We start from the raw sequence: 25,704 nt of genomic DNA, 5'->3' as shown, positions 1-25,704 counted from the left end.
GTGACCTAACATTCAATGACCATAAATGTCCTTGACAGTAAAAGTGCTGTCTTGTGACTCTAATCTAATCTGATTTGTTAAGCACAGGAAACGCTTGGCACTTTCCTAGGGCATTGATTAATGAGGAAACACTTGGTTTCACAATTAATGTGAACTATCATAACCACTGGGAACCTATTTGTTTTATAAGAAACCCATTCTGTATGCTGTTTGCATTTATTGATGTGCAAACATAACACTAATTTTTGGAAATACATGTCATGTGCTCAATGCAACTCCCTCCTTCCCTCCTTTCTTTGTTTTCCATTGACTTTATTGATGTAAAAGGGAAGAGGGAAACCAAAGCTGAACAGACTGTACATATTAAAGGCATTTGTACATACATTTAATGCAATTCTTACAACAGCATTAAGAGCTAAGTATTATTTTACCTATTTTAAAGTTGAAGAAACAGAGATTTAGAGAGGTTAAGTAACTTGCTCAAGATCACACAATTTATAAAGTAGCAACTTATAAAGTAATCCTATAAAATTTAAGCCCAGAACAATCTGGCCCTAGAGCTCACCTTTTCCCACTCCAGCAGGGGTTCTCAAAACTGGCAGCATGTATAAGAATAATTTAAGATGATTTTTAAATATAATGATGCTTGAGGCCTACTCTAAGAGATTCTGATTTAATAATTCTGTGGAAGAATCTAGACATCAGCAAGTCTTAAAAGTTTCCCAGGAGATACTAATGTGCAATCTGGTCTGAACCAGAGCACTATTCTGCTTTCATTTTCATAACTATATCTAACATTCATGCAGTGTCCTTACAGTTTTCAAAGTTTTTTTTAAATGCATAATTCATTTAATCATTAAACCAAACCAGTTAGGGATTATCACGCCCATTTTATAGAATAAGAAGCAAAGAGGCAAAAAATTTTTTTAATCTTACTCAATATTATTATCAGTAGCTGAAATCCAATAAAATTTGAGGAGGACCACCCTAATGTTTTTATTCTTATTTAGAATCTCCTAATCTTGCTCCCTTTTGGAGCCCTTCTTTTCTTTCCCTCCTGCTACAGTCTGCTCCCCAGCCCAGGATTGCAAGAGCTCCTTGGATGTCACTGGAAGCTCTCAGCTCTGTGTGGATGGGAGGGAGTGGTGGCTGTGAGGATGGTGATTCATTACTGAAGCAACATAGGTTAGTAGTGAAAACAGAGTTAGGGGTAGAAGTTTGACACCTTGAGAAAGTGGTTTTATTTCTTTGAAGCTCACACTCAACAATAAAATGGGGAAAATAATAGTACCACCTCACGGTTTCATCATGAAAATAAGAAAAGATAATGTATATAATAGGGATTTGTAAATTGAAAGGCATTATTCTTATTCTAATAATTACTATTTCATTTGTAATAATTAGTGTTCCAGGGCTAGTATAACAAATTATTTATTCTAGTAATTACTATTACTAGAATAAATAATAGTAATTACTTATTCTAGTAATTATTAAATAACAAATTATTTATTCTAGTAATTACTATTACTAGAATAAATAATAGTATAATTATTTAGTGTTCCAGGGCTAGGATAACAAATTATCACAATCTTGGTGACTTAAAACTACAGAAAATTATTCACTTTCAGTTCTGGAGGCTAGAAGTCTGAAATTAAGGTGTCAGCAGGGCCAACCCTCCTCTGAAAGCTCTAGGAAAGAATCCTCTTCCAGCTACTAGTGGCTGTTGGTGTTGCTTGGTGTTCTCCAGCTTGTAGCCACATTACTCCAGTCTCTGCCTGTGTCTTTCCATCCCCTTCTCCTCTGTGTCTTTCTCAAATATATCTCTCCCTTTCTCTTATAAAGATATTTGTCTTTGGATTTAGGACCCACACTGATAATACAGGATGATCTTCTCATCCCAAAATTCTTAACAATGACATCTGCAAATAACCTTTTCCCAAATAAGGTAACATTTACAGGTTTCAGGAATTATGCCATGGACTCTTTTTTTGGCGGGGGCGGGGGAACCTTTCAAACCACTGTAGATATTATAAGTACTTCTCTTTCTTTAAACCCAATATTCCACTCTCTGACTCATTAACTGCCACTTACCAATAAATATAAGTTCCAAATTCTTTTTATGGTCCACAAGTCAGCCCTGCCTCATTCCCCAAATAACTACACAGAACTTTCTGCAGTTTCCCAAATATCCTCACTCTTTGCTACTCCTGTGCCTTTTACATGTGCCATTTCTGTTGTGTACCTTCCCTCTCTGTCTGAACCTCATCACTATTTTTCATCTTCTTTCATGAAGTCTTTACTGATCATCAAAGATGACTGCTCCCTCTTCTTTTTCCAAAGCTTCTAGATTCTTGGCTTCTTACCTTTGGTTCTAGCACGTACTGCAGGCTGACATTTACTGTTGTAGTTGAGCACTTACTGGGTTTCCCACTAGACTGAGCTTCGGTTTTATTATGTCCTCAGGATACAGATGGTGACTCATTCATCTTTGTACTGCCCTCTGCATGAGGCCCAGAACCAGGCACCTTTTAGGTTCTCAACAGAGCTCAGTGACCACAGAGAATGATTGACAGCACTTCCCCCAGGTTCCTCCAGTCCACTCCATGTGGAGCAACTGCAATAAGGACACTGGAGTCTCAGTCTCTTTTCAGTGGTGCAAATTCTACTGACACATTTGTCTTATTCCCTTTATTTGGATAGTTAAAAATTATTATTATTATTATTTAGAAAAGTTGACTTATGGGCCCCTTTACTTCTTTTTCTCACTTGGTAGTTTATTTTGTGGTAATTAACTTCTTTGCATTCTGGGTTTTCTTCTATGAAAGTATTTTTATTTGATGGAAAGTCTATAACTTTACTATTAGTGATAGCTGATATTTCTTTTTTTTTTTTTTTTTTTTTTTTTGCGGTACGCGGGCCCCTCACTGTTGTGACCCCTCCCGCTGCGGAGCACAGGCTCCGGACGCGCAGGCTCAGCGGCCATGGCTCACGGGCCCAGCCGCTCCGCGGCACGCGGGATCTTCCCAGACCGGGGCGCGAACCCGCGTCCCTTGCATCGGCAGGCGGACTCTCAACCACTGCGCCACCAGGGAAGCCCGCTGATATTTCTTATATCATTTTACTTCAGTAAACACTGCACGAGGGAGGGGAAAGCACATATAGAGACTGTGTGAGTCTCCCTTCTCTCCTCAGATCTTAACTCTGTGCTTTGATTTAAGTTCTGTCTTTTTTTTTTTTTTTTTTTTTTTTTTGCGGTACGCGGGCCTCTCACTGTTGTGGCCGCTCCCGTTGCGGAGCAGAGGCTCCGGACGCGCAGGCTCAGCGGCCATGGCTCACGGGAACAGCCCCTCCGCGGCATGTGGGATCCTTCCGGACCGGGGCACGAACCCGTGTCCCCTTCATTGGCAGGCGGACTCCCAACCACTGCGCCACCAGGGAAGCCCTAAGTTCTGTCTTTTTAATGTTCAACATATTTGTTTTTCTGTTTATTTTCCCTCATCCCTTTAGAGGCTAAATCCCTTTTCAGTCTTATATTCAAAATCCAAAATTAAGCTTGGGAAAAAGTAAACAGAAGATTGGATGTTGTCCCATTTCCTGAATATTGCCAATGCTGTATGTTGTGGGTTCACCCTTGCCTTCAGGGTTTCTTAAAATATTTTTTTAAGTGAACACTACTCAGCCCCTCCTAGAAGGAATAACCATACTCACATAAGTACTGGACTGTAAATTCTTTGAAGATTAAACTCTCTGTTGCCCATATCTGTAATCTAGATGCCAGCACAGTGTCTGGCACATAATAGGTAGTCAAAAAATGTTTGATAAATCGAATGCAAATGCTTGTCTTGGGAGCTGGCAAAACATCAGTAGACAATGGATGCTTCTGATTTCTCCTTCCTACTATAATACCTACTCAATTTTGTGATGGTATTTAATTGAAATAATCTGTCCTTTTTTCAACAAAACATCTAGAGCGGCCCAAGCAAACTCTTGATTGAAACCAATGTACTTCACAATTCTTGTTCTGCATGACATGCCTCCATATGATAGCAATGCTGATGATTATGCATTTTCTTAAGCTCTCCCAGTCCTGCTTTGGGAATTTAAAGTCTGCTTAGGTCTATGGAGATTTGAGTAACAAAACAGAAGGCTACCTGCCACACTGTAAAAGCAGTATTCTCCAAAAGTCAACATCTGTCAGTGTCCCAAGTTTCAGCTCTATCACTTAAGCCTCTAAGCTCAGGGTGAGATGTCCAGGGATTGCCTGAAAGATTATAAGCTCTTTTCTCTCTGTTTTGTTTGTAAACGGAGAGAAACAGGGGCTTGGGCCTCAGTCTCATCACACATGTCAGTGCTTCTCCCAAGAGGAGTCCATTCGAGTTTCACTAGATTATTAATTCCTGGTATATACCCTTATTGTGTGTCTAAGCTCTCCTACCTGTTTCCTCCCACTCGTCTAACATATATACTTGCAATACATAGTCAGATATCAACATAATCAAGTCCAGACCATCACTACTTTGTCACTTGGACTTGGAGAAGTTTATTCAAGATAAATTGCTTCATGCATTATATTCACCTCTTAGTACGAGCTGGACATTCTTCATAGAGTGCACAAAGTTCCATAAGGCAGTGGTCCCTACACAAGACTGTGCTTTCATCTCTCACTCCTCCTCTACTGCCTTAAATTGAAAATACAGAGCTGAAAGGCAATTCCCATGTTAATGTATGCACCAAACCGAATACATGACATTTCATGTCTCACTTCAGACATGAAACAAATAGGATCTTTAAAGAAATGCTTAACACGTTGCATTCACAGTCTCTTTCTCCCCCTCAGTTCATCACTTATCTACAATTACAATATAAAATTGTCAGCAAAAAAGATATGAGTAAAAAAAAAAAATATGAGTATATTCAAGCAGTTTCTGGTGGTTCAGTCTATATTTCCCATCACTCAGAACTGTTGGCCAGTTAGAGTCATTAGTTCCTGCACAGTAAGTGAGGCTGACACGCAGAATGAGACTACAAAGAATCCATCCTTTAAAGTCCAGCCATGTTGTATATACAGCAGAGAACATGGCCTTTCCCCCCTCCACTCTAGCAACGTGTTCACCCACAGAGAAGGAAATGTTTACTGTCTGTAATAGGAGCCTGGGGTTTGGCAGTGATCCAGAAGAAAAATAGGGACAGAGGACTGTAAGATAAAAAATAAAATTAAAGTTAATCTGAAACAGGCTTTGTATCTAGAAAAAAAAACATGCTAAAGAAAATTAAGGAGAAAATCGGTAGCTTTAGGGGTTCTTTTGCAACACAAGGCTGCACCTCCGTGGGTAAGGCTGCAGCCACTGAGACACGGGTGAGGTGTCCTCACAGTCCTTCCTACTCAAAGATCACTTCGGATGCACTCAAAATTCCTGCCATCACAGTCACAGCATCTAGAAATTCTGCTGAATGTTGAGGAGTCTAATATCGAATCACTGAAAGACATGGTACAGTTATACCCCTGAAAAAACTGGTGGGAACTTTATGTATTTCTTCTCCTAGTTTATTTTTTCAACTTGTCTTCTCTTTTGTAGTCTTTTCATCTTCATTCCTTAGTTCAAGTTTTTAGCATATTTTTTTACAGCAGTTATTGCAATAACCCTGTAAAATGCTTTCTGTTTCTGCTGCAGTCCAACTTATCCTTCACACTAGTACTAGTATAAACCCAGATCTGGCCCTGCTTATTTCCTGCCTAAAGTTCTTGAAGAGCTCCCCATTGCCTGCAGCATAAAATCCAGGCCAGAGCATAAAAACCCTTCATAATCTGGCCTGTGCTTATCTCTTCCCACCCCTCAACCTCTCAGAATTTGCAGTTGCTCCAAGCACAATTGCTCCAGGCCTCTGTGTCTTTTCCCATGTGATTATTCTTTAGACTGGGACACTCTTCTCCTGAGACTCAGCCTGGGTGCCATTTCCTTTAGGAAGCCTTCTTCTACATTTGGAGTGAGCTATATGTACTGTGTGTTGCCATGGCATCTGGTTCCCTCCCTTTATCACAACTAATCACATTGCATCCCAACTGTAAATATAATTGTCTGTATCTGCCACTAAACAGTAAACATGTGAAGGCAAGGACTATATCCCCAGCATCTGGAAGCACATGCTAGGTACAGAGCAGGTGTTTAATAAATATTCCTTGAATGATTCCACATGCTCTTACTGGGCCAAATTCTTCCTTGGGAATTTTGACATATTTCATGTCTTTTAATTTTTCCAGTAACAAGTTTAACCCTGTTCTTTTACACAGGATTTGTCCAATTCTTGGAGCATTCTTCAAGTGTAAGGCTGAGGTATAGGTGAACATTATTACATCAGACAATTCAAGGAGAGAGAGTAAGCTGAGATGGAAAGTGGGAGATAATTAAGAGACAGAAAAAAAGGGAGATCTTAAGACTTTATTACTCTGATGTCATAACGACATAGTTCTCTCCTTATTTGACATCCTAGAGGAAAAAAAGAAACATGGCATGGTATTATTGTATAGTGTTAACCCTATAATATGTTTACTATTCTACATGTTTTCATGCATTAACTCATTTCATCCTCAAAAACTCTTGAGGAGATCACTACCATCACTATCCTCGTTTGACAGATGAGGAAACAGAGGCACAGAGAAATAATTTGTCTAAGGCACCTAGCTAGTAAATGGCACAGTGACAATTATAAACCTAGGCAGTCTGAAACCAAGACACTATGTTCATAACCACTATACTATGTTCTTTTTACATGATGCAGTTCATATGTAGAAGGACAAATATTTGAGCAAGCTATAGCAGTTGCACAGACTCTGATGGCAGATTAGTAGTCAGGGAAGGCTTCACCAAGGAGGTGAGGAATGACCAAGTCTTAGAAGAGCAGGAATTGACCAAGGGGGCAGGAAGTGTAAAAGTATTCTATAAAGAGAGAATGGCATCTGTAAAAGTGAGGAGGATGTGGAGAAGACTCTACCCTCTTGGTATGGAACCATATTTATGGCTATATATCAAGTGAAAGGGAGAGTAGAGAAATAGGAAGACCAAGTTGAGCAGCAGTGTGGGTTGCCTGAGTCTACACTCAGTGGGGTTGGCCTAGGTTGCCCAGCAGGAATATGGGGAGAGTCTGCTTTGATAAGACCAGAGTAGCCTTCACATGAGTAAGCCTCACCACAAGCCTCATCTGGGCACTTCCCAGAGCTTGGGATGCTTGGGAGACACTAAGTATAAACTATTAGGGTAAGAAATGTTCATAGACAGCATTTTCCCACTGTGCCCTTTTTATATCAATGAGGACAATGGGGGTCCCAATAGATTAAATGACATAACCAAGGTTGTACAGTTCCTTAGCAGCAGGGTTAAGACTAGAAACTAAGAGCTACAGTATCTTTATTTGAAGAGCTGATGATCTTGCAGGGAGATAAAAATCAAGTACAGAAACATACTGATATCAAAAAACAGACAAACAGAAGTTACACAATTTAAAATGTAAGTGTTAAAGGGTTGACTGAGTAAAGATGGGAACAAGGAAGTCTGGACATCTCCTGGATCAAGTTAGTTTTTTTTTTTTTTTTTTTTTTTGGTACACGGGCCTCTCACTGTTGTGGCCTCTCCCGTTGCGGAGCACAGGCTCCAGACGCGCAGGCTCAGCGGCCATGGCTCACGGGCCCAGCCACTCCGCGGCATGTGGGATCCTCCCGGACCGGGGCACGAACCCGTGTCCCCCGCATTGGCAGGTGGACTCTCAACCACTGCATCACCAGGGAATCCCCAAAGTTCCATTATTTGAGTCCAAGTGTTCTCATCTATAAAATGAGGGTAGAAGTTCTTGACACATAGTAATTATTATAATGTATAGAGTCATTTTGTGACAATGGGTCCCTGGGTCTCCTCTTGTTATTATTATTATTTTTTTACTATTCATTGAATAAATTCATGAATGAATAAATGAGTGGGTGAATTCCAGGTGAGATTTGTTTCAAGTCCATCTAAGGAATGGAAATGTGGCACTCACCAGTGGATTCAAGCATGATCTGCTAAAAGATAACTCACTGTCCCTAATCTCCTCTTGTGTACCTTGCCTAGGAGGAGAAAGGAAAAGAGAAAGAGTTCCCAAGACCCATGAGGGATGAGGACTGTCTGATGAACCAAAGAGAAAAAGGAAGAAGTGTTCCACAGACTTTGGGCACCGATCCTTAGCCTTCTGAGAAATACCAGATCCGTGGATGGAAGAGCATTTGATCCTTATATTCTATACCAGGAGCACCTAGAGTTTTACTTCTACTCCAACTACAGGGAAAGAAATCCAGAATCCATGTGTAGAATTTCAAGCCATGCAGTGAGATATTTTCTCAGGTTTGGCTCTGAAACACCTAAATATTTCTCCTGTTATCTGGAAGGCTCCAATCCTAGGTACCCTGATGACTAACCAGAAAACTTGGAAAAGAGATTTCACCATATAAAATATCATAAAAATCTCAGGGTAGGACAGGACATAATTTCATCTAGTTTAAGGGTTCTAAGACTTGGGGCTTTTAAGACCTAGCAAAATTTCATAAAGCAAAACAAAATAGAAACAAAAATAGGGAATTGACCTAGGGTGGCTGTATTAGTTTGCTAGGGCTACTGTAACAAATTACCACAAACTAGGAGGTTTAAACAACAGAAATTTATTGTCTCAGAGTTCTGGAAGCTAAAAGTCTGAGATCAAGATGTCAGCACATTTGGTTCCTTACGAGGTCTGTGAGACAGAATCTGTTCCATGTCTCTCTCTTAGCTTCTGGTGGTTTGATGGCAATCTTTGGCATTCATTGGCTAATAGGTGACATTCTCTTAGTGTCTTCACCTCATCTTCCCTTTGTATGTGTCTGTCTCTGTGTCCAAATTTCCCCCTTTTATAAGGACACAGTCATTTGGGTGACACCCCCCCCCCATGCCTTCATTTTAACTCAGTCATCTGCAAAGCCTCTACTTCCAAATAAGATCCCATTCACAGGTGCTGGGGATTAGGACTTCAACATCTTTTGCAGGGACTAAATTCAACCAACAACAATGGCCAACTCATAATTTAGTTAACTAAGGACATTCGGAAAAAAACCCTGCAGTCTACTATCTTCATTATTTCAAAAAGAAGATGATTTAACACCAAAAATTTTAGGAATGTTATCATCTCACTGCAAAGGGCAGCCTTTCCCAGAAAGAGCAGCTGCAACCTTACATCAACCAACAAGAGTGCATGGACTGTGTAGCTCCTACTTCCTAATCATTCTCTGGGTTAATGGGGACTTCGACACAGGTCAGCAGAGATCTGTGGAAAGGGTTTCTTTGGTGCATTTGGTCTATTACAACTGCTTGACCACTGCTGAAACTGCCCTGCAACCACCCTAGCCTGAGTTTTGAAACTATAGTTCTCACATGCAAATGAAACAGACTATCAAAATGTACACTGCTCACACTTCTGTACCTGAGATTATATGAGACCTGGTTCCTTTCCTGTTCTCTGTATTTTCTTCCACAAGTATGCTATGGTCTGTTTCTCTGAAACAGAAATTTGTTTTTGTGAAATCTCACTGCCCCTGCAGAGCATTCTAAAACATCTCTGTAGCGTCTGGAATCCATATTTCAGCTTTGAGTCTCCCTGCCTGGTTTACAAAGTGATGTTGATTTAATCAGCCCTTTCATTGGATTTTGGGTGAATGACTTTGAAGTTTTATAGGAGGAGCAGTAACCACTATTCAAAGGCAATGATTGATCAAAAGCAACCACTTGAATTCTGGGACCATCCTTCTCTTATTTGGGAGCAGTGACAAGCTTGCTTGAACCTTCAGAATACTAACCACATTAACCTTGGATTGTTAGAGCTGCTATTCATGACCAGCAATTGACCTGCTCAGAAAGCCCTATACATAGACAGAGGGTAGACTATGGACTCTCAAGTAGTTTTCAGAAAAAAAGAAAAGGATGGGTAAAGACCATGGCTTATATTTTTTGATCATTTCTCCTATTTGTTATTTCTTTTTCAGGATTCTATCCTCTCACTCTTAGTGCTGTACAAATATTCAAATTTGAAGTGTGAAGGGAAAACCTTTAAAGAGAGGAAAAATAAGGAAATGTTAAGAGTCATGCTGTAGGTGAAAAGACTGGACTAGGTGTTTTGACCCCTGTCTCTGCCACTTTATAGCTGCATAATCTAGGGCACAATATTTACTCTCCTTGAGTCTCAGTTTCATCATTTATAAAATGGAATTAATAGCATCTACTTCTTAAGGCTGTTGTAAAGATTAATGTATCTCTGTTGGGGAGGGGACTGGGATACAGGGAGGGCTTTCAAGAAGCAAAGAGTAAGTTTAATGTACTTTGTCTAAAGGTGAGGCTTGACTGACCCAAATGCCACAGAAATTGTGATTCATGATAGCACTCCAAAAAAATCTAATATTTTTCTATGAATCGAGCTATTATGGAACAGATTTTCTGAAAGAAATGATGAGTTTGCCTTCAACAAGAGTAGAAAATAATCAAATATTCTTCATATCAAACAACCAGACGGATACTGTAATGCGTCTAGCTATTCAAGGTCACATAAGAAACTGGGAATTAAAAGTAGTTTTCTGGAAGACTTCCAGGATCAAAATGCCATTTGGTATTTAACAGAGTTAAGCTGATGATTATCGCAAAACTACATAAGAAATAAAATTTATCAGGCCCTTCAAAAGGTTACTTTCCATTCTAACCAGAAGCAAAATGTGCTTCTTGGCATTTGTAGTTTCTTTTTGAATAGGGCAAAAGTTATGCATTGGTTTTACTGTTACAAGTGAATTAAAATTTTTTATTTGAAGAATAAAATTGTTGGATTGAAGAAATTGTTAAATAGGATTTGGAGAATGTAGAAGATTATAATTAAAATATCAGGGAAGCTACCAACAAATGAACTTTCTCTGTTGCTTTTATTCCTAGCACAAAATGCACTTTTTTTTTTTTTGCGGTACGCGGGCCTCTCACTGTTGTGGCCTCTCCCGTTGCGGAACACAGGCTCCGGACGCTCAGGCTCAGCGGCCATGGTTCACGGGCCCAGCTGCTCCGCAGCATGTGGGATCTTCCCGGACCGGGGCATGAACGCGCGTCCCCTGCACCGGCAGGCGAACTCCCAACCACTGCGCCACCAGGGAAGCCCCCAGATGCACTTTTGACTAGAACATTTGGAGAATTTCACCTTGGCAGCAGTTTTCAAAGGAATTTTTCCTGACTTATTTGAAAAAGTTGTATAATAAAATCTTATCCATTCACAGAAAAGTCCTGACTCTCCAGGGAAGAGTTCTTAGTCATGTAAAAGCATTTCATGTTCCTTCATGAACACTGACATATGAGCTCAGAGAACTGGGTTCTAATTAAAATAATGGTTTCTCTCTATGATCTTGTCACCTAACTGGGTAAGCCAGATGTTGGCGAAAGTCCTGGTGACCTCATCAGGAAATCACAGTATCACAGGGAAAGATGTACGCTTAACAGTGCAATCAAGACACTACACTACAATTCCCAGCACATTCCCAGACCCTACACCACAATTCCCAGATGTTTCTGTCCTGATATCTTTCTCCACACCACTGTCCCACAGCTGAAACAAGAGGCAGTGGCTGAGGGAGAAGGCATCATCAGCCTGTTCTAGATTTAAACCACAGTGCTGCCACTTATTCAGCTGCATGACTTTAGAAAGGTCCACACTGCTCTGAGCCTCAGCCTCCTCTAAACTGTAGGGAAACCAGTATCTACCTCACAAGGATTATTCTAAAATTAAGTTTGGTGACAAGTATAAGGTTCCTGGCACATAAAAGAGTACCTACATTCAAACTGCGTGAAGAAGATGATGATGTGAGAAGCTGTGGATTTGGAGCTGATAAACTAGATCCAATTTGAACTGTTTTGTTTTTAGTTTAATTCAAGGTTGTAGTCATCAAGCATAAAAACAAACAAACAAACAGTGGACCTTGTTTGTGTTTTCCAGGAGCCAATCACCTAACCACAGAAAGCACATAGATGAAATATTATTTAATATATATCTTAAGATCTGCTGTAGGTATGGTATTAAGTTATCTGAATGTTCTTGCTTCAATGGAGGTTGTAATTAGTGGTGGAGGAAGACAGAAGGCAGGGTTATGTTTATTCTTGGAGGGCCTGGTGTAATTTCTATGAGTACATGCACATTATAGACGTACTTTCTCTTGTAGCAGTTTTTCTCTGTGTACTTCTTATTTGAGATGAATGGTACTCGGTGCCAGCCTCATTAAATAGATGTCAGCAGATAACAGCCACCATTTGCTAAGCTCCCACTCTGTGCCAGGCACTATGAATACACTATCTTGTTTAAACCTCAGAACAAACCTGTGAGGTAGGGTTATTATCAGCATTTTACAGATGAGGAAACACAGGCTTAGAGCAGTTCACTGATATGCCTCAACACTACAGCTAATAAGTGACAGAAATGAGATTGAAATGCAGATCTGTCTGCTTCCAGTCTTTTTTCTCCTGAAACTCCATGTTCTACTATCATCTCACCTCTATGTACTTCACACTAGAGGCCGTAGAGTAAGTGCTCCAAAATATTTATTCGTGATTGATTACAAAGAAATAAATTGCTGGACTAAAGGAAGCCCTTTCAAAATTGACTCAGGCCTATTTTGGATTTCCTTTTCCCGGTTAGTTGGGATTTCATAGCGAAAATTTTGTTGATTTGCTGCATTCCCACTTTTAAACGCAGCTTCAAATTTCTTTGTCTAAGACTCACAGAACATGGCCCTTTTACCCGATTCTCCATACTATATAAAGCATTTACTAAGCTTGTTAGGACCTTCTGGGATCTCCCCTGATGATCTGACATTGGCATAATTTTGCAATCTTCCCTTCCTTAGGCTATGAGTAAGGTTGCAAGAAAGACCATGCTATTTTTATGATTGTTGTTGTTAGAGAAAAAGAATGTTATGCAAGTCTGCAAGCTCTAAAAGCCAAATGTCCCTGGTGGCACAGTGGTTAAGAATCCGCCTGCCAATGCAGGCGACACGGGTTTGAGCCCTGGTCCAGGAAGGTCCCACATGCCGCGGAGCAACTAAGCCCATCCACCCCAACTACTGAGCCTGCGCTCTAGAGCCCGCGAGAGCCACAACTACTGAAACCCGCACACATAGAGCCCGTGCTCTGCAACAAGAAGCCACTGCAATGAGAAGCCCGCGTACCACAATGAAGGGTAGCAACCACTCGCCGCAACTAGAGAAAACTTATGCACAGCAACGAAGACCCATCACAGCCAAAAAATAAATAAGTAAATAAATTTATTTTTAAAAAAAGTCAAGCCAAATGGATCAAGAACACAGTTCCAGCCCTGAAGGGCATCTGATCTAAAACCACAAATGGATGTAACATGGCACTGACTTGCTTTCCTAAAGCAGTTGCAGACATCATTTGATGTCACCATATTTTAAAACTGGAGAGGCCTTTTTCTTTCTTTTTTTTTCCAATGGATTTTATTTTATATTTTACTTTATGGCTGTACTGCTCAGTATGCAGGATCTTAGTTTCCCGACCAGGGATCGAACCTGGGTGCCCTGCACTGGAAGCATGGAGTCCTAACCACTGGACTGCCAGGGAAGATTCACTTTTATCAGTTAGAATAAGCAAGAGAGAAAAAGAGAATCTCTACAAAGGGTAGCAAGGAGGGAGGGAGGGAGCAGTGCTAGCAGTGTTAAGCCTTTAAAATTCATTGAAATGTTTCTGGCTGTTTTATCAATATTTAACTGTCAGTCTGAGGTCGACATCTCCAGTCATGGCTGAGTGTGTTTATATCAAATGGGAATACAGGAAATGCATACCAAAATCAAATAGAAATAATTTTGGATTATTGTTCCTTTATTCTTTCATTAAGCAGTCATTGATTGAGTGCCTGTGTGATGAATGATAGTCCCTGCCTGCTAGAAACTCATGGTCTAGGGTCAGAAGTAGACAAAGATGGAGTGGGGTAAGTGGGATATGATAGTGGCATTGCCGGTTGTACATGAATTCTAGAGTGTCACCTAATCCTACCTGGTAGGAAGTGTGTCAGGGAAGCCCCTCCCAGAGAAGATAAAGGGGAATTTTGCAAGATGAGAAGTCACTGTGGCAAAGAAGCAGGTTCCAGAGAGGATAGCTTGCAGATGTGTTTGAAGAAAGTAAGAGGGCTTTAAGTTTGAACTTTATCTTAAGAAGAATGATTGAAAGATTATTACTAGGAACATGATAAAACCATTTTCTCTTGTAGCAACATGGAGATTAGGTCAGGGAAGGCTATGTGTGAAAAGGAGAGCTGGCACTTAAAGTAAGAAAAAAATATTTGTCAGGGAGGATGGATATTTAAGTGATGCAATTGGTAAAATGTCATAAATGGCTGGGAAATGATTAGATGGACCTGACAGCTAAGTAGATGATAGTGCCATTTACCAAGATACCATGTATAAGAGAGAGTTTGCAAGGGCTGGCACTCAAGATGGATTGTAGCATGAATTAATAGGCCAATATTTGTGTTACAGTTGTTATGTCTACTTCTTTCATCCTTAACTATTTTGTAGAGGTTAGAAGCATGATTTGGGGGGTCATTTCAGATCTCAAATCTACCACTTACTGGCTTTCTGATCCTTAGAAGACCACTTACCCTCTATAAGCCTCAGTGTTCTCATTGGTAGAATGATGATAAGAATACTTATGTCACAGAGATGTCATAAGTAATGGTTAAAAGAGAAAATTCACACAGAGTGCCTTCAAGTGAGTGTTGAAGAATAATAATGCCAGTTATTATTACTACTCTTGCTATTTATTGTCCATTGAATGTTCACTAAATGCAGGGTCTACATTTGTTTCCTTTGACTTTGTGCCCCCCAAGTGCCTTCTCTAGTGGTCTGTATGTAATTGTCCATCAGGAAATAATTGCTGAATTGAGCTGAATTGAAATGGTGGAACATGGAAACACCAAATGAAGTTTCTTAAAGAGATGGAGAAGGATTCATGCATGTTTAACAAATTCAGGTAAATGTCACACAGTAAAGGTCAAGAGTGACATTTGAGGATGAAGGTCAGGAAAAGAGCAATGGTATTAATGAAGTGAAATGGAAGGTAGCTCCTAACAGTAAAGAAAGCAAACTGACCCAAGGGAAGGGGCCTCAGAAGGAGTCCTCCCAGACTAACTGAAGAGGAGTTAGTGACTTGAAGTTTTTCCTTCTCAGCTCAAGGATCTACCAAGACATCGCATCAGAAATCAACTAACATATTATTTCTAGAAGAAAACGATAGGGCATAAACCTTATAAAAAGAATCATATGCCAGCCTAGAATAGAAACCTATTCTGAACACTGATATATTGTTCAGTTGACACCATGATTCTTGTTTTATTTTTCTTTTAGTAATTTAGTCTTTTCTGAATGTGAGCCATTTTAAACTTTATATATAAATTAAAAAAATTAAAATAATTGCTTTTGCATCTTCAAACTAAACTTGTCCAGGAGAGAAATAAAATAATTATATTTATTATTAACAGAACATAAATAAAGTATAAACCAACACAGTGGAGCACAACCTTAAGTGGAAATTCTCTTGGCACACTGTATTTAGATTTGGGGGGTTAAGGTGCATGTTGCAGAGGGGCAATTTAGCATAGATCTAGCTATAATAGGTCAGCAGCATGTAAATCTAAGACAAGGTGGCATGAAAAAGGAGGAAAACTTCTTTAACACCAGATAAATTCAGCAGCTTTCAAACACTTCATCTTCTAACAAACCTCCCAAACTCTTGCAGTGCATGACCACCCATTCTAACCCAGGACAGCTGCAAACTGTATGCACACTGTTCACAGCACAAGGGTGACAGGTAGCAGAGAGGGAAGGGATCCCTAAGGAAGAAGGATCTTTTCCTCCTTTGCACAAATGCATGGGTAAATAACAGCCTGGCTATATCTCATGCTCCGCATTGTCTTTCCATTAAAAAAAAAATCCCCAAATACACAAATCAAGGCCTGGTTTCTCACTATAGAATGGCACACTCTATGATGAATTTAAAAGCCTCTCAGAAGAGTTTAATAGCTTAGTCAGATGACTGGAAAATGAGGATCGATGTAGGTACATTTGGTGTTCCTGAACCTCCCTGCCCCTCTCTGTGGTTCTCTTTAGCATATATTATTTATCCTTTAAATAATGGATTTTCAGAGGCTTTAGATCTGCCTGAGACTGTAAAAGTCTATCTCCTTGGTGCCTTTCATGCCCGTCAGATGTCTCCCGCACTACGACCATCCCTGCTGCTTTTTCTGCTCGGTCGGTGGGCTTGTTGGGACTGTTCTCTGTCTCCCAGAAACTCAGCTTGGAGAAAGGCCAGGGTACTGCTTGCCAGCGTACATGGTACAACTCTGCTGATTTTCAAAGCGTCAACACCCTCAGCTTTGCATGCTTTGATTACCACCAGAATGAAAGAGAGACGGAGACAGTGTTGTTGCTTCATTGCTTTCCAACCAGGATTAAACCCTATGAAACTGTCTGTTCCCACCCTTATTTTGAGTTCCTCAGAGAGTTCTAAATAGAATCTTATGTCCAAACATAACGGAAGAAAGAAAATATTTCTTTGCTCTTGTTTACATACTCGTCTATAGTTCGCGTTTGAATATGAGTTTTGGCGTCCTATGAAACCCAGCATAGAAACCACCCAACTAGAAAATAGTAGCTGATGTAAATCAGGCAGCTCATATGTAAAACAGATTGTTAAAATATGCTTTATTTTCTCTAATACACAGTAGAGAAGATACCAAGGATATGGAATTTTTTTTTTTTTTTGCGATACGCGGGCCTCTCACTGTTGTGGCCTCTCTCGTTGTGGAGCACAGTCTCCGGACACGTAGGTTCAGCGGCCATGGCTCACGGTCCCAGCCGCTCCACAGCATGTGGGATCTTCCCAGACTGGGGCACGAACCCGTGTCCCCTGCATCAGCAGGCGGACTCTCAATCACTGCGCTACCAGGGAAGCCCTGGAAATTTCAAAACAGATAGAAATTATTTAGAGGCTTCATTGGAAAATAAGTATCAAGTTTCAATAAACAAAATCTTATATAGAGAACATAGAACTGAACTGAAAGGAACCCAACTTGTTACTTCCACAGCATAAGAAATATCAAGAGGTATGGATTTAGAAATGTAAGACTCACCTTCCCCCTCATCTGCCCCACCACCAAAGGGGGAAAAAAAAGATGCTGCTCAACAATGACAAAATATATATTTGGGTTAAAAGAATTATAATAATTATGATACACTACACACAGAATGATCAGCAAAAGGGCTTGGAGATCAAAGCCAACCACAACATGAAGCTTTAGCAATTAAACATCTATACCAAGTCATGTGTGACAAACCAGGAAGGAATATATTTACTAAATTCTCCACTTTTAGATTGCAGTGCTCTGTAGAATTCTAACGGAAATGAAGAAAGATCTGAATATAAATGCCCCTTCCCCATTTCAGGTGGTCTTGAGCTCTCACCATTAGCATTTTAGAGGGGCTCTTAACACCATGTTGCAAGCCTTCTCTTTGTGCCCACAGTGAAAATAGTAAGCTACTTTTCCAAGACTTTCAGATTCCTCATTATCTGTCCCAAACTATCTTCCTAGTTTCATCTTCAGGACCCTCATTCTCACACCCTTATGCTCCAGCTTTCCCCCTTGTTAACATATTCTTCCTCTTCCTCTTCCTCTTTCTCTTCAGTAGCAAGAAGTATTTAAGAAATTGGATTCTGGGGTTAGACAAACCAGGATCCAAAGGTCAGCTCTGCCATATGCCCAGAGTATGACTGTGGAAGTCATTTCAGTCATTAATGAATTCATAAATTCAGCAATACTTATTGAGCCTCTAGTGTGTGCCAGGCTTTGTGCTTCACACTGGGGATAGAGTAAAAAAATAGTGCACAATCCCTGTCCTCATGAGGTCTTTATTCTAGTTGGGAGAGACAGAAAATGTCTGATACATGTCATGATGAAAAACAAAGCTGGGTTAGGATGGGTGTGGAGAGGAGAGAGGCTTGTGTTGTCCACAGGCTGGTCAAGGAAGGCTTTTCTGATAAGACGACCTTTGAACAGAAACCTGAATGAAGGAGGAAGTGAGGCTTGCAGATATCTGGAAGACAGTGTTCCAGGCAGAGGGATGAGCAAGGAGCATTCCTACTGTATTTGAGGAGCAGCAAAGAGGGGGAAAGATGGCTGTCGGGCGGTGGATCCAGGAGACAGTGGTAGGAAATGATGTCACAGAGGAGTGAGGGCAAAATAACGTAGGATCTTGAAAGCCGTGATAAGTACCTTGATTTTTTTTTTTTTTTTTTTTTTTTTTCGGTACGCGGGCCTCTCACTGCTGTGACCTCTCCCGCTGTGGAGCACAGGCTCCGGACGCTCAGGCTCAGCGGCCATGGCTCACGGACCCAGCTGCTCCGCGGCATGTGGGATCTTCCCGGACCGGGGCACGAACCCGTGTCCCCTGGATCGGCAGGCGGACTCTCAACCACTGCGCCACCAGGGAAGCCCGAACCTTGTGTTTTAATGCATGTGAGGTGGGAAGTTGTTGGAAAGTTTGTTCAGAGCACTGACATTATCTGATTCGTGTTTTTAAAAGATCACAAAAAGACTTGGTATAAAGCAATGGCAGAAGCAGACAGACCAGTTAAAAGACTTCTGCAAGAGTTTGAGAGAGAGAGATGAGAAGGGCTTTGATTGGAATAGTGGTGGAGGAAGTGATGCTCTATGGTAGGATGACTCCAGTATCCTCTTCGGGAATTACTCGTCACTGTCATCATATCCCCGATCAAATGAAGTTGCTGTGACGATTATATGAGGTTCATTAGTGTAAAGTGCTTAGGGCAGTTCTTGGCACATAGGAAACGGTTAACAAAAAGACAGTGTTATTTTTACTATCAGCCTCAGCAGAAATGTCACCTCTTTGAAGGCTCCCTCACTACTTACTTCCACCCACCCTCATTGCCAGTACAATCCTTCTCTTGGTTTGCCCTGCATATTGTACACACCATTGCAAGAGTATTTATCATAGCATGTACCCTTGTATTTATGCTTTTGCTTTCTCAGCTAGAATGTGAGCTTGAGGAAGAGGGTGACTATGCCTTATTCTTGGGCCCTCAGAGTCTAACACACCAAAGTTTCTAAATACAAGATTGTTGAATGAGTGAGTTTAAATCCTACCTGCTCCATGAAGCTTTTTTAACTTACCCTCACCTGTACCTCCACTTATTATTTGGACCAGTCATATCACTTAACATGTATCACTTAACCTATATTATTTTGTACACAAAATTATTAAATATTTTGCATTTATACCTTGATTCCAACTAAATCATAAAGTCTTATTGAACAGGAATTGTATCTTTTATTCTTTGTATGTCTCAGGGTACTATGTACATTCATGAATCAATTATTATTGTATTGTTAAAAGAAAAGCTTAGTAAGTAAAGACACAAATTGACTTAAGAATGATTTGATAGAAAGCGTATTACATATTTTTGATGTACTGAGTGAGTGATGTTGTTAGAATATAATTATTATTGGTTCAGAGAAACCAGAGTTTACCCCAGAAGCACAAACCAGAGAAATTTTAGAATGCTTTCAGCGTCACAGGGAAAATAGAGAGACATTTCAGCACTCAAGACTTTTCATAAAAACTTAGCTTTTTCCTGGTTGTTAAAAGCACCAATAGAAAGAGTCTGACTCTAGAATCAGATAGATTTGGGCTCTGGTGTTTTCAGAAGGAAAATGATGTTGAAACAGTTAGACAAAATAATGAAAGATACACAGAATTCAATGGAATGCCATTGTAAGTGTTGTGTAAGAATATAACAAAAACAGTAAGAATGCAACAAATAAAAGGGGATCTTCCTCAAGTTCTTATCTACAGGAACTTAGAAACTTGATGGAGTTTCTGTAGGTAGTAAGATGTATAAGTACCTCAGCTGGCAAATTCTGTGCAAAATTCTATCAAGGGATGTAGCAGCTTGAGGGGGTTGGGTGCCAAATCTCTGTGACTGGACAGAAGAATCAGGTATGTAGAGCTTGAACTTGAAGGACACAGGTGGTGAGACCATCCCAGTTGGAGAGTGTATTAGTTTTTTAATCACTGCAAACTTAGCAACTTAAAACAACACAAATTTATTACCTCACCATTCCTGGGGGGGAATCTGGGTATGGTAGCTGGATCCTCTGCTCAGGGTCTCCTCAGACTGAAATCACGATGTCATCCAGGGCTGTGATCTCATCTGAGGCTTGAGCACACTGAAGCTTGGCCTCTTCCAAGGACAGCAGGAGGGTACCCTCACTGTTGCTTGTCTCTTTTGAGGCTCACCTGGAAAGGTCAGGCCCACCCAGGAAATTTTTTCCCATTTGATTAACTCAACTTCATTACATCTGGAAATTAATTACATCTGGGAAATTCCTTTTGCCATATAACATAACAATCACAGAAGTGATAGCCCATCATATTCACATGTTCTACCCATACTCAAAGAGAGAGGATTATATAGGTTGTGTACATCAGGGGGCTGAAATCTTGGAGCCCATCTCAGAAGGCTGTCTACCTACCACAGAGAACAGTGACTGAGGGAAATGGGACTCGGTGTGTCCCAACGACATTGCTGATAAGGGTCCAGTCATGTCCAGTTAGTAATTCTGTTTTTTTAAGAAACCTCAACAAACTAGAAGACAACCCCAAGAATTACTTAGGAAAGTAACATCAAAATTATTGGGGGGCTTCCCTAGTGGCACAGTGGTTGAGAGTCCGCCTGCTGATACAGGGGACACGGGTTCGTGCCCGGGTCCGGGAGGATCCCACATGCCTCAGAGTGGCTGGGCCCATGAGCCATGGCCACTGGGCCTGCGCGTCCAGAGCCTGTGCTCTGCAACGCGAGAGGCCACAGCAGTAAGAGGCCCGCATACCGCAAAAAAAAATAATAATAATAATTATTATTATTGTTATTATTATTATCGGGGATGATAGAATTGTGTCCTTATCTTTTAATAATGGCATAATTTAGTATTATGTATAAAAAAACCCAAAATATAAAAATCAGTGGTAAAATATCTGAATTTAAGAATCTATGTTTATTTTGAATTTTAATTATTTGTACTATTTTAAAAAAATTAGGACTATTAGAGGAACAAGTCAACCTTGCAATTTCAAATGAAAATGAGTAATTGAGTCATTGCTTTAGACCTGAAATTTCAGGTTGAAATCTTACTTGGAACATTTAAGAGAATTTAAAGTTCACCAGATCTATAAATTTAATTTATTATATTTATAAGAATTACTTAAGTTCTTTGAAAGTTTGTTAAGTCATGTGATTAATGTACTTAAAAAAAGGAAATAGAGATATATTACCTTAATAAATGTGGCTAAATATTCAAGAAATTTAATTAGGTTGTGAAATCTTCCTTCAAAATAATTATAAAATTTGTTAGATTTATGAATGGATTCATAAAATTTATAAACATTCAAGCTTAAGAAAAACAAGGGTTTCAAATGAATTGACTACTAATTTTGCACCAAAATAACCTTGAATAGTTATTTTCTAGGCATAAAAATTGCCCTCAAGAACATAAAAATACTCATTTGTAACAAGTTTCAACCCTGCTATTTTGTATGACCTTTGTCAAGTCACTTCACTTCTCTTAGCTTCACTTTCTCATTTGCAACATGAGGTCAGAATATTAACTTGCAGGGTGGTCCTAAAGAGTAAAAGAGATATTTTGCACAAAGTGCTTGACACATTTAGGATCTCAATAATGAGAACTTAAAGAAAAAAAAAATCCAGTTCTTTTCCTAAACATAAGGGCAGAGGCTTTGTTTATCATCCATCCAGGCCACCTTCACTTTGAAGTTCAATCCTCCAAAACCTTCTTAGATAACAATGAGCTTGTTTCGCTTCCAGGCACAAATGATGCTTAAAAGATTAATTTTAATGCCAGAGGCAGTATAGTTGCTTGTGTCAAACCACAGGGGAGGCTGACCACACCCATTTGATCCTCCCCAGAAAGCGACTGCAGGAAAGCAACAGCAAACCAATGTCCCAGTTCAGTCCTTAACACTCGAGGCACAGAGGACACAGAGTAAGCATCAGGCTCCAAGGACTTTATGCAACCAGCGTTTCTGTGCCAGTATCAGGGCCAAATTACTGGAATGAGATTTAAAACACTAGGGGACGGGAGAAGTTAGTATTCCCTCTAGGCTAATAGTCGCCTGGTGAAATGTCACTGTATTTGTGTCAGAAAGAGCAGAGGAATGCATTCCTGTCTGGGCTGAGTGCATACAGAAAACCCAGAGGACAGCAGACCCAATCATTCCACAAGACTTAAGAGTGTATTGTGGTTAATATAGATCAATCCACTTTTCCCGAGTGCTTATATTTGGAAAATGGAAATGTGGTTTCCAAAAAGAAAAGTGTAAAATGAATTATTCTGAGCACTTATACAAATCGTTAAATGTATCTAACTTTTTGAAAAACTGCAGTGAATTTTGATGGTAATTCTGGAGGGGAGCAAACTCAAATATAGAAAAGTGTGTGTGAAAGACAGAGACAGAGAGAGACAGAGACAGAGATGGAAGGAGGAATGGAGAAATAGAGAATCTCAGAGAAAGAAAACAGAGGGACAGATTCCCAGAGAAGCTGTGAGATAAGACCCAGACACAGAGAAAACAAACAAGAAGAGGTGATACTGAAACACAGAGAGGCCTAACACTGAAAACTGAAGGGACAATAAGGCAAGACTGGAAGAAAAGATATTTTGTCAACAAAAAATTAATCAGTCGTAGATCGAAAAAATGGAAAATTTTGTTCAAGCCAAGTTGAAGATTATAACCCAGGAACAGACTCTCAGAAAACTCCTAGAACTGTTCCGCCCATTAGATGTCAAAGCAGAGTCATATAATGTTTTGAAACAGAGGATTATACATTAACTGACATATTATTGACAGCTGACACAAGCCAGGTCTCCACGTACAACGCAAGTAGTGAGTGGGTCATGGGACATTGTGGCCCCTTACAAGATTAAGCAGGAAGGTTATCTCCTCAGGAGTTATCTTGTGATGCTAGGAGAATACTGCTCTTTATGGTTGAGCAGGTATTTCTGCCTATGGGGAGGTTTGGTTGATGCATGATGGAGATACACAATGCACAGTAGAGGGGAGAGAGGAGGCCAAAGGGCAGAGAAAAATTTTTTATGTTCAAATTTTCTTTGACTTGCCTTAGGATACGAATTTTTATTTCATCAATATAGAATTTTCAAGGATCCAAGGAAGCAGCCAGAGGATCAGGGGAGAAAAAAGAGAGGAAGATACCACAGGGCAACATTCAATTAGGTCAATATTTATTGTATGCCCACGGGGAACATAGCAACCTCCTGGAACTAAAGTGGAAATGAATTTAATTCTCCCCTGTTCTGAAGGGTGGGCAAGTTCAAGTCTGTGGAGCCACCTGGGGCTGAGGAGAGAGTACGTGCAGATCCATACTGTGCTCTGCTTCCGGCTGGCTGGCCTGCAATTCTCTGCCTCCAGGGCAGACCTGCAACCTGCTCTTCCCTCAACTCCATGTGCTTTGTGTCCCCTTAGAGGGGTGGGATAAGGAGGGTGGGAGGGAGATGCAAGAGGGAGGGGATATGGGGATATACGTATGTTATACAGCAGAAACTAACACAACACTGTAAAGCAATTATACTCCAATACAGATGTTTAAAAAATAAATAAATAAATAACCCCCCCAAAAAAATCTATAGAGAGACAAAGATGAAAGCGTTATATACGCTTTTGTTGTTGTTGTTGTTCTTGTAATATCAGTCCTAAAACAAGTGTTACTTAGTAGTGACACCATATTTCTCAAACATAAAAATTTTAAATCTAGATATTTAAAAATCTTTAAAAAATTTTAAAAGACTGAATCAGAGACCACTTTCATTAGGCTCCCCTCCAAACACACACAATGTTCTGACATATAATGTGCAGTATTTTTAAAACAAATCTCTCTTTATTTCAAAAAATTCAGCCAAGAAATATTTCTTAGGAATGTCAGAGGACACAGACACATATCTGATCAAAATGTCTCTGAAAGACCTGCAGAAAGGGAAATGTAGTTTGTTATATGACTCATGGTGTCCATAAGACAAAAATAAACCAGAGGTTTAGAAGAAGTACAACTATTCCTAGCAGGGGGATCTATAAAATAGACTGGCAAGGGAAGGATGCAATCATCAAAACTCATTATACCTCACCAGGGAATCCACACACGTTCAACCACCTCATCTGATAAATCCAAAAGAAAGAATATGCATGGCAAAATAATTTATGGGAATAAAATAATTTATGGGTTACTAGCTTACCTTTATTCTTCTTACACTTTCCTACCTTACAGCCAGACCTCTGGGATTGTTGCAAAGTGGAAAACAGAAGATGCTTAAAATAAATTGTTCTTCGTGTCATGTAAAAGTGAGAACTATCAAAGTTGAAGAAACTATGCTACTGGAGGATAAGGGTAGAGAGAGTAACTTTGAGGAACTCAGGAAGAGGGAGAAATGGGAGGGGTAAGGAAGATCCAGGGACCCCCTCCCAGCTCCTCCAAGGGGCTGGAGGCCAGGGACAGACTGGGAAGGGGCCTGGGTGGTGGGGGAGGGAGGAACGGCCACCCACCAAAATGAGCAGACAGAATATGTCTCCCAGACCAAAAAATGGGTCAAAGTCAGGACCCATGTGTTGCTCCAATAGTAAAAGTAGGATTCTAAGGAGGTGGCACATGATGGTGGGAATGTCCTCTTGATGTGCCAGGAGAGTGGCACCCTGGGCACCAGAGTTCCAAATTTACCAAAGATCCTGCACCTTGAATGTGAGATGGAGCATGAGAGTGGCCTCCTCAGAAGGATCAGATCACAAAGTCTGGAGCAGTGGGAATCTCAGTGGTAGCCAGTGGACCAATTGCCAATGACTGCCTGTCACATGATGTGATGCTACCTACCACTAACTCTAGGACCTCAGCACAATGTCATGGTGTGATGAGTCCCAATAGTGACTGCAATTGAATTTTCTACCACCCTGACAAAATAGGCTTAGAGAACAATTTTAGTTGATTTTATAAAAATAAATAAATGAGATACTTTATATGTACCTGTGTTCATGGTCTGAATGTCATAACTGCCACACAAACTTTGACATCACGTAGAACTAGGACTGAACAATCCTTGGGCACCTTACTTAATTTCTCCAAGTCTCTATTCCGGCCATCTGCAGAAAGGAGATAAAAGTAGAACTTAATTCATAAGGTACTATAAGTAGTGAGGATGTAAAGTTCAGTGCCTGGAACATAGTGTTCAATAATGGTTGTTACTTATATTCAGTTTGCAAAATGAATCTATGAGAAGTGAGACAAAAAGCTTTCAGCCATGCACAAACACAACCATTGCAAAGAGAGAAACATCACCAGTTATGCACACTGTTTGCCAGATAAAAATAAATTGTTTATAGTTCTTTAAGAGATATACCACTATCCCTTGCAGGAAGGATATGAGAATATGGCCAAGAAAAACACAAACCATCTCCCACAACATGGGGCCACTCAGATGAATATGTCTAATAAACCTCAAACCCATGGGGAAGAACAATAGAGAAGCAAT

The sequence above is a fragment of the Mesoplodon densirostris genome, chromosome 2, assembly GCF_025265405.1.
Source record: "Mesoplodon densirostris isolate mMesDen1 chromosome 2, mMesDen1 primary haplotype, whole genome shotgun sequence".
Classification (NCBI taxonomy): Eukaryota; Metazoa; Chordata; class Mammalia; order Artiodactyla; family Ziphiidae; genus Mesoplodon; species Mesoplodon densirostris.
This window is presented reverse-complemented; position numbering follows the sequence as displayed.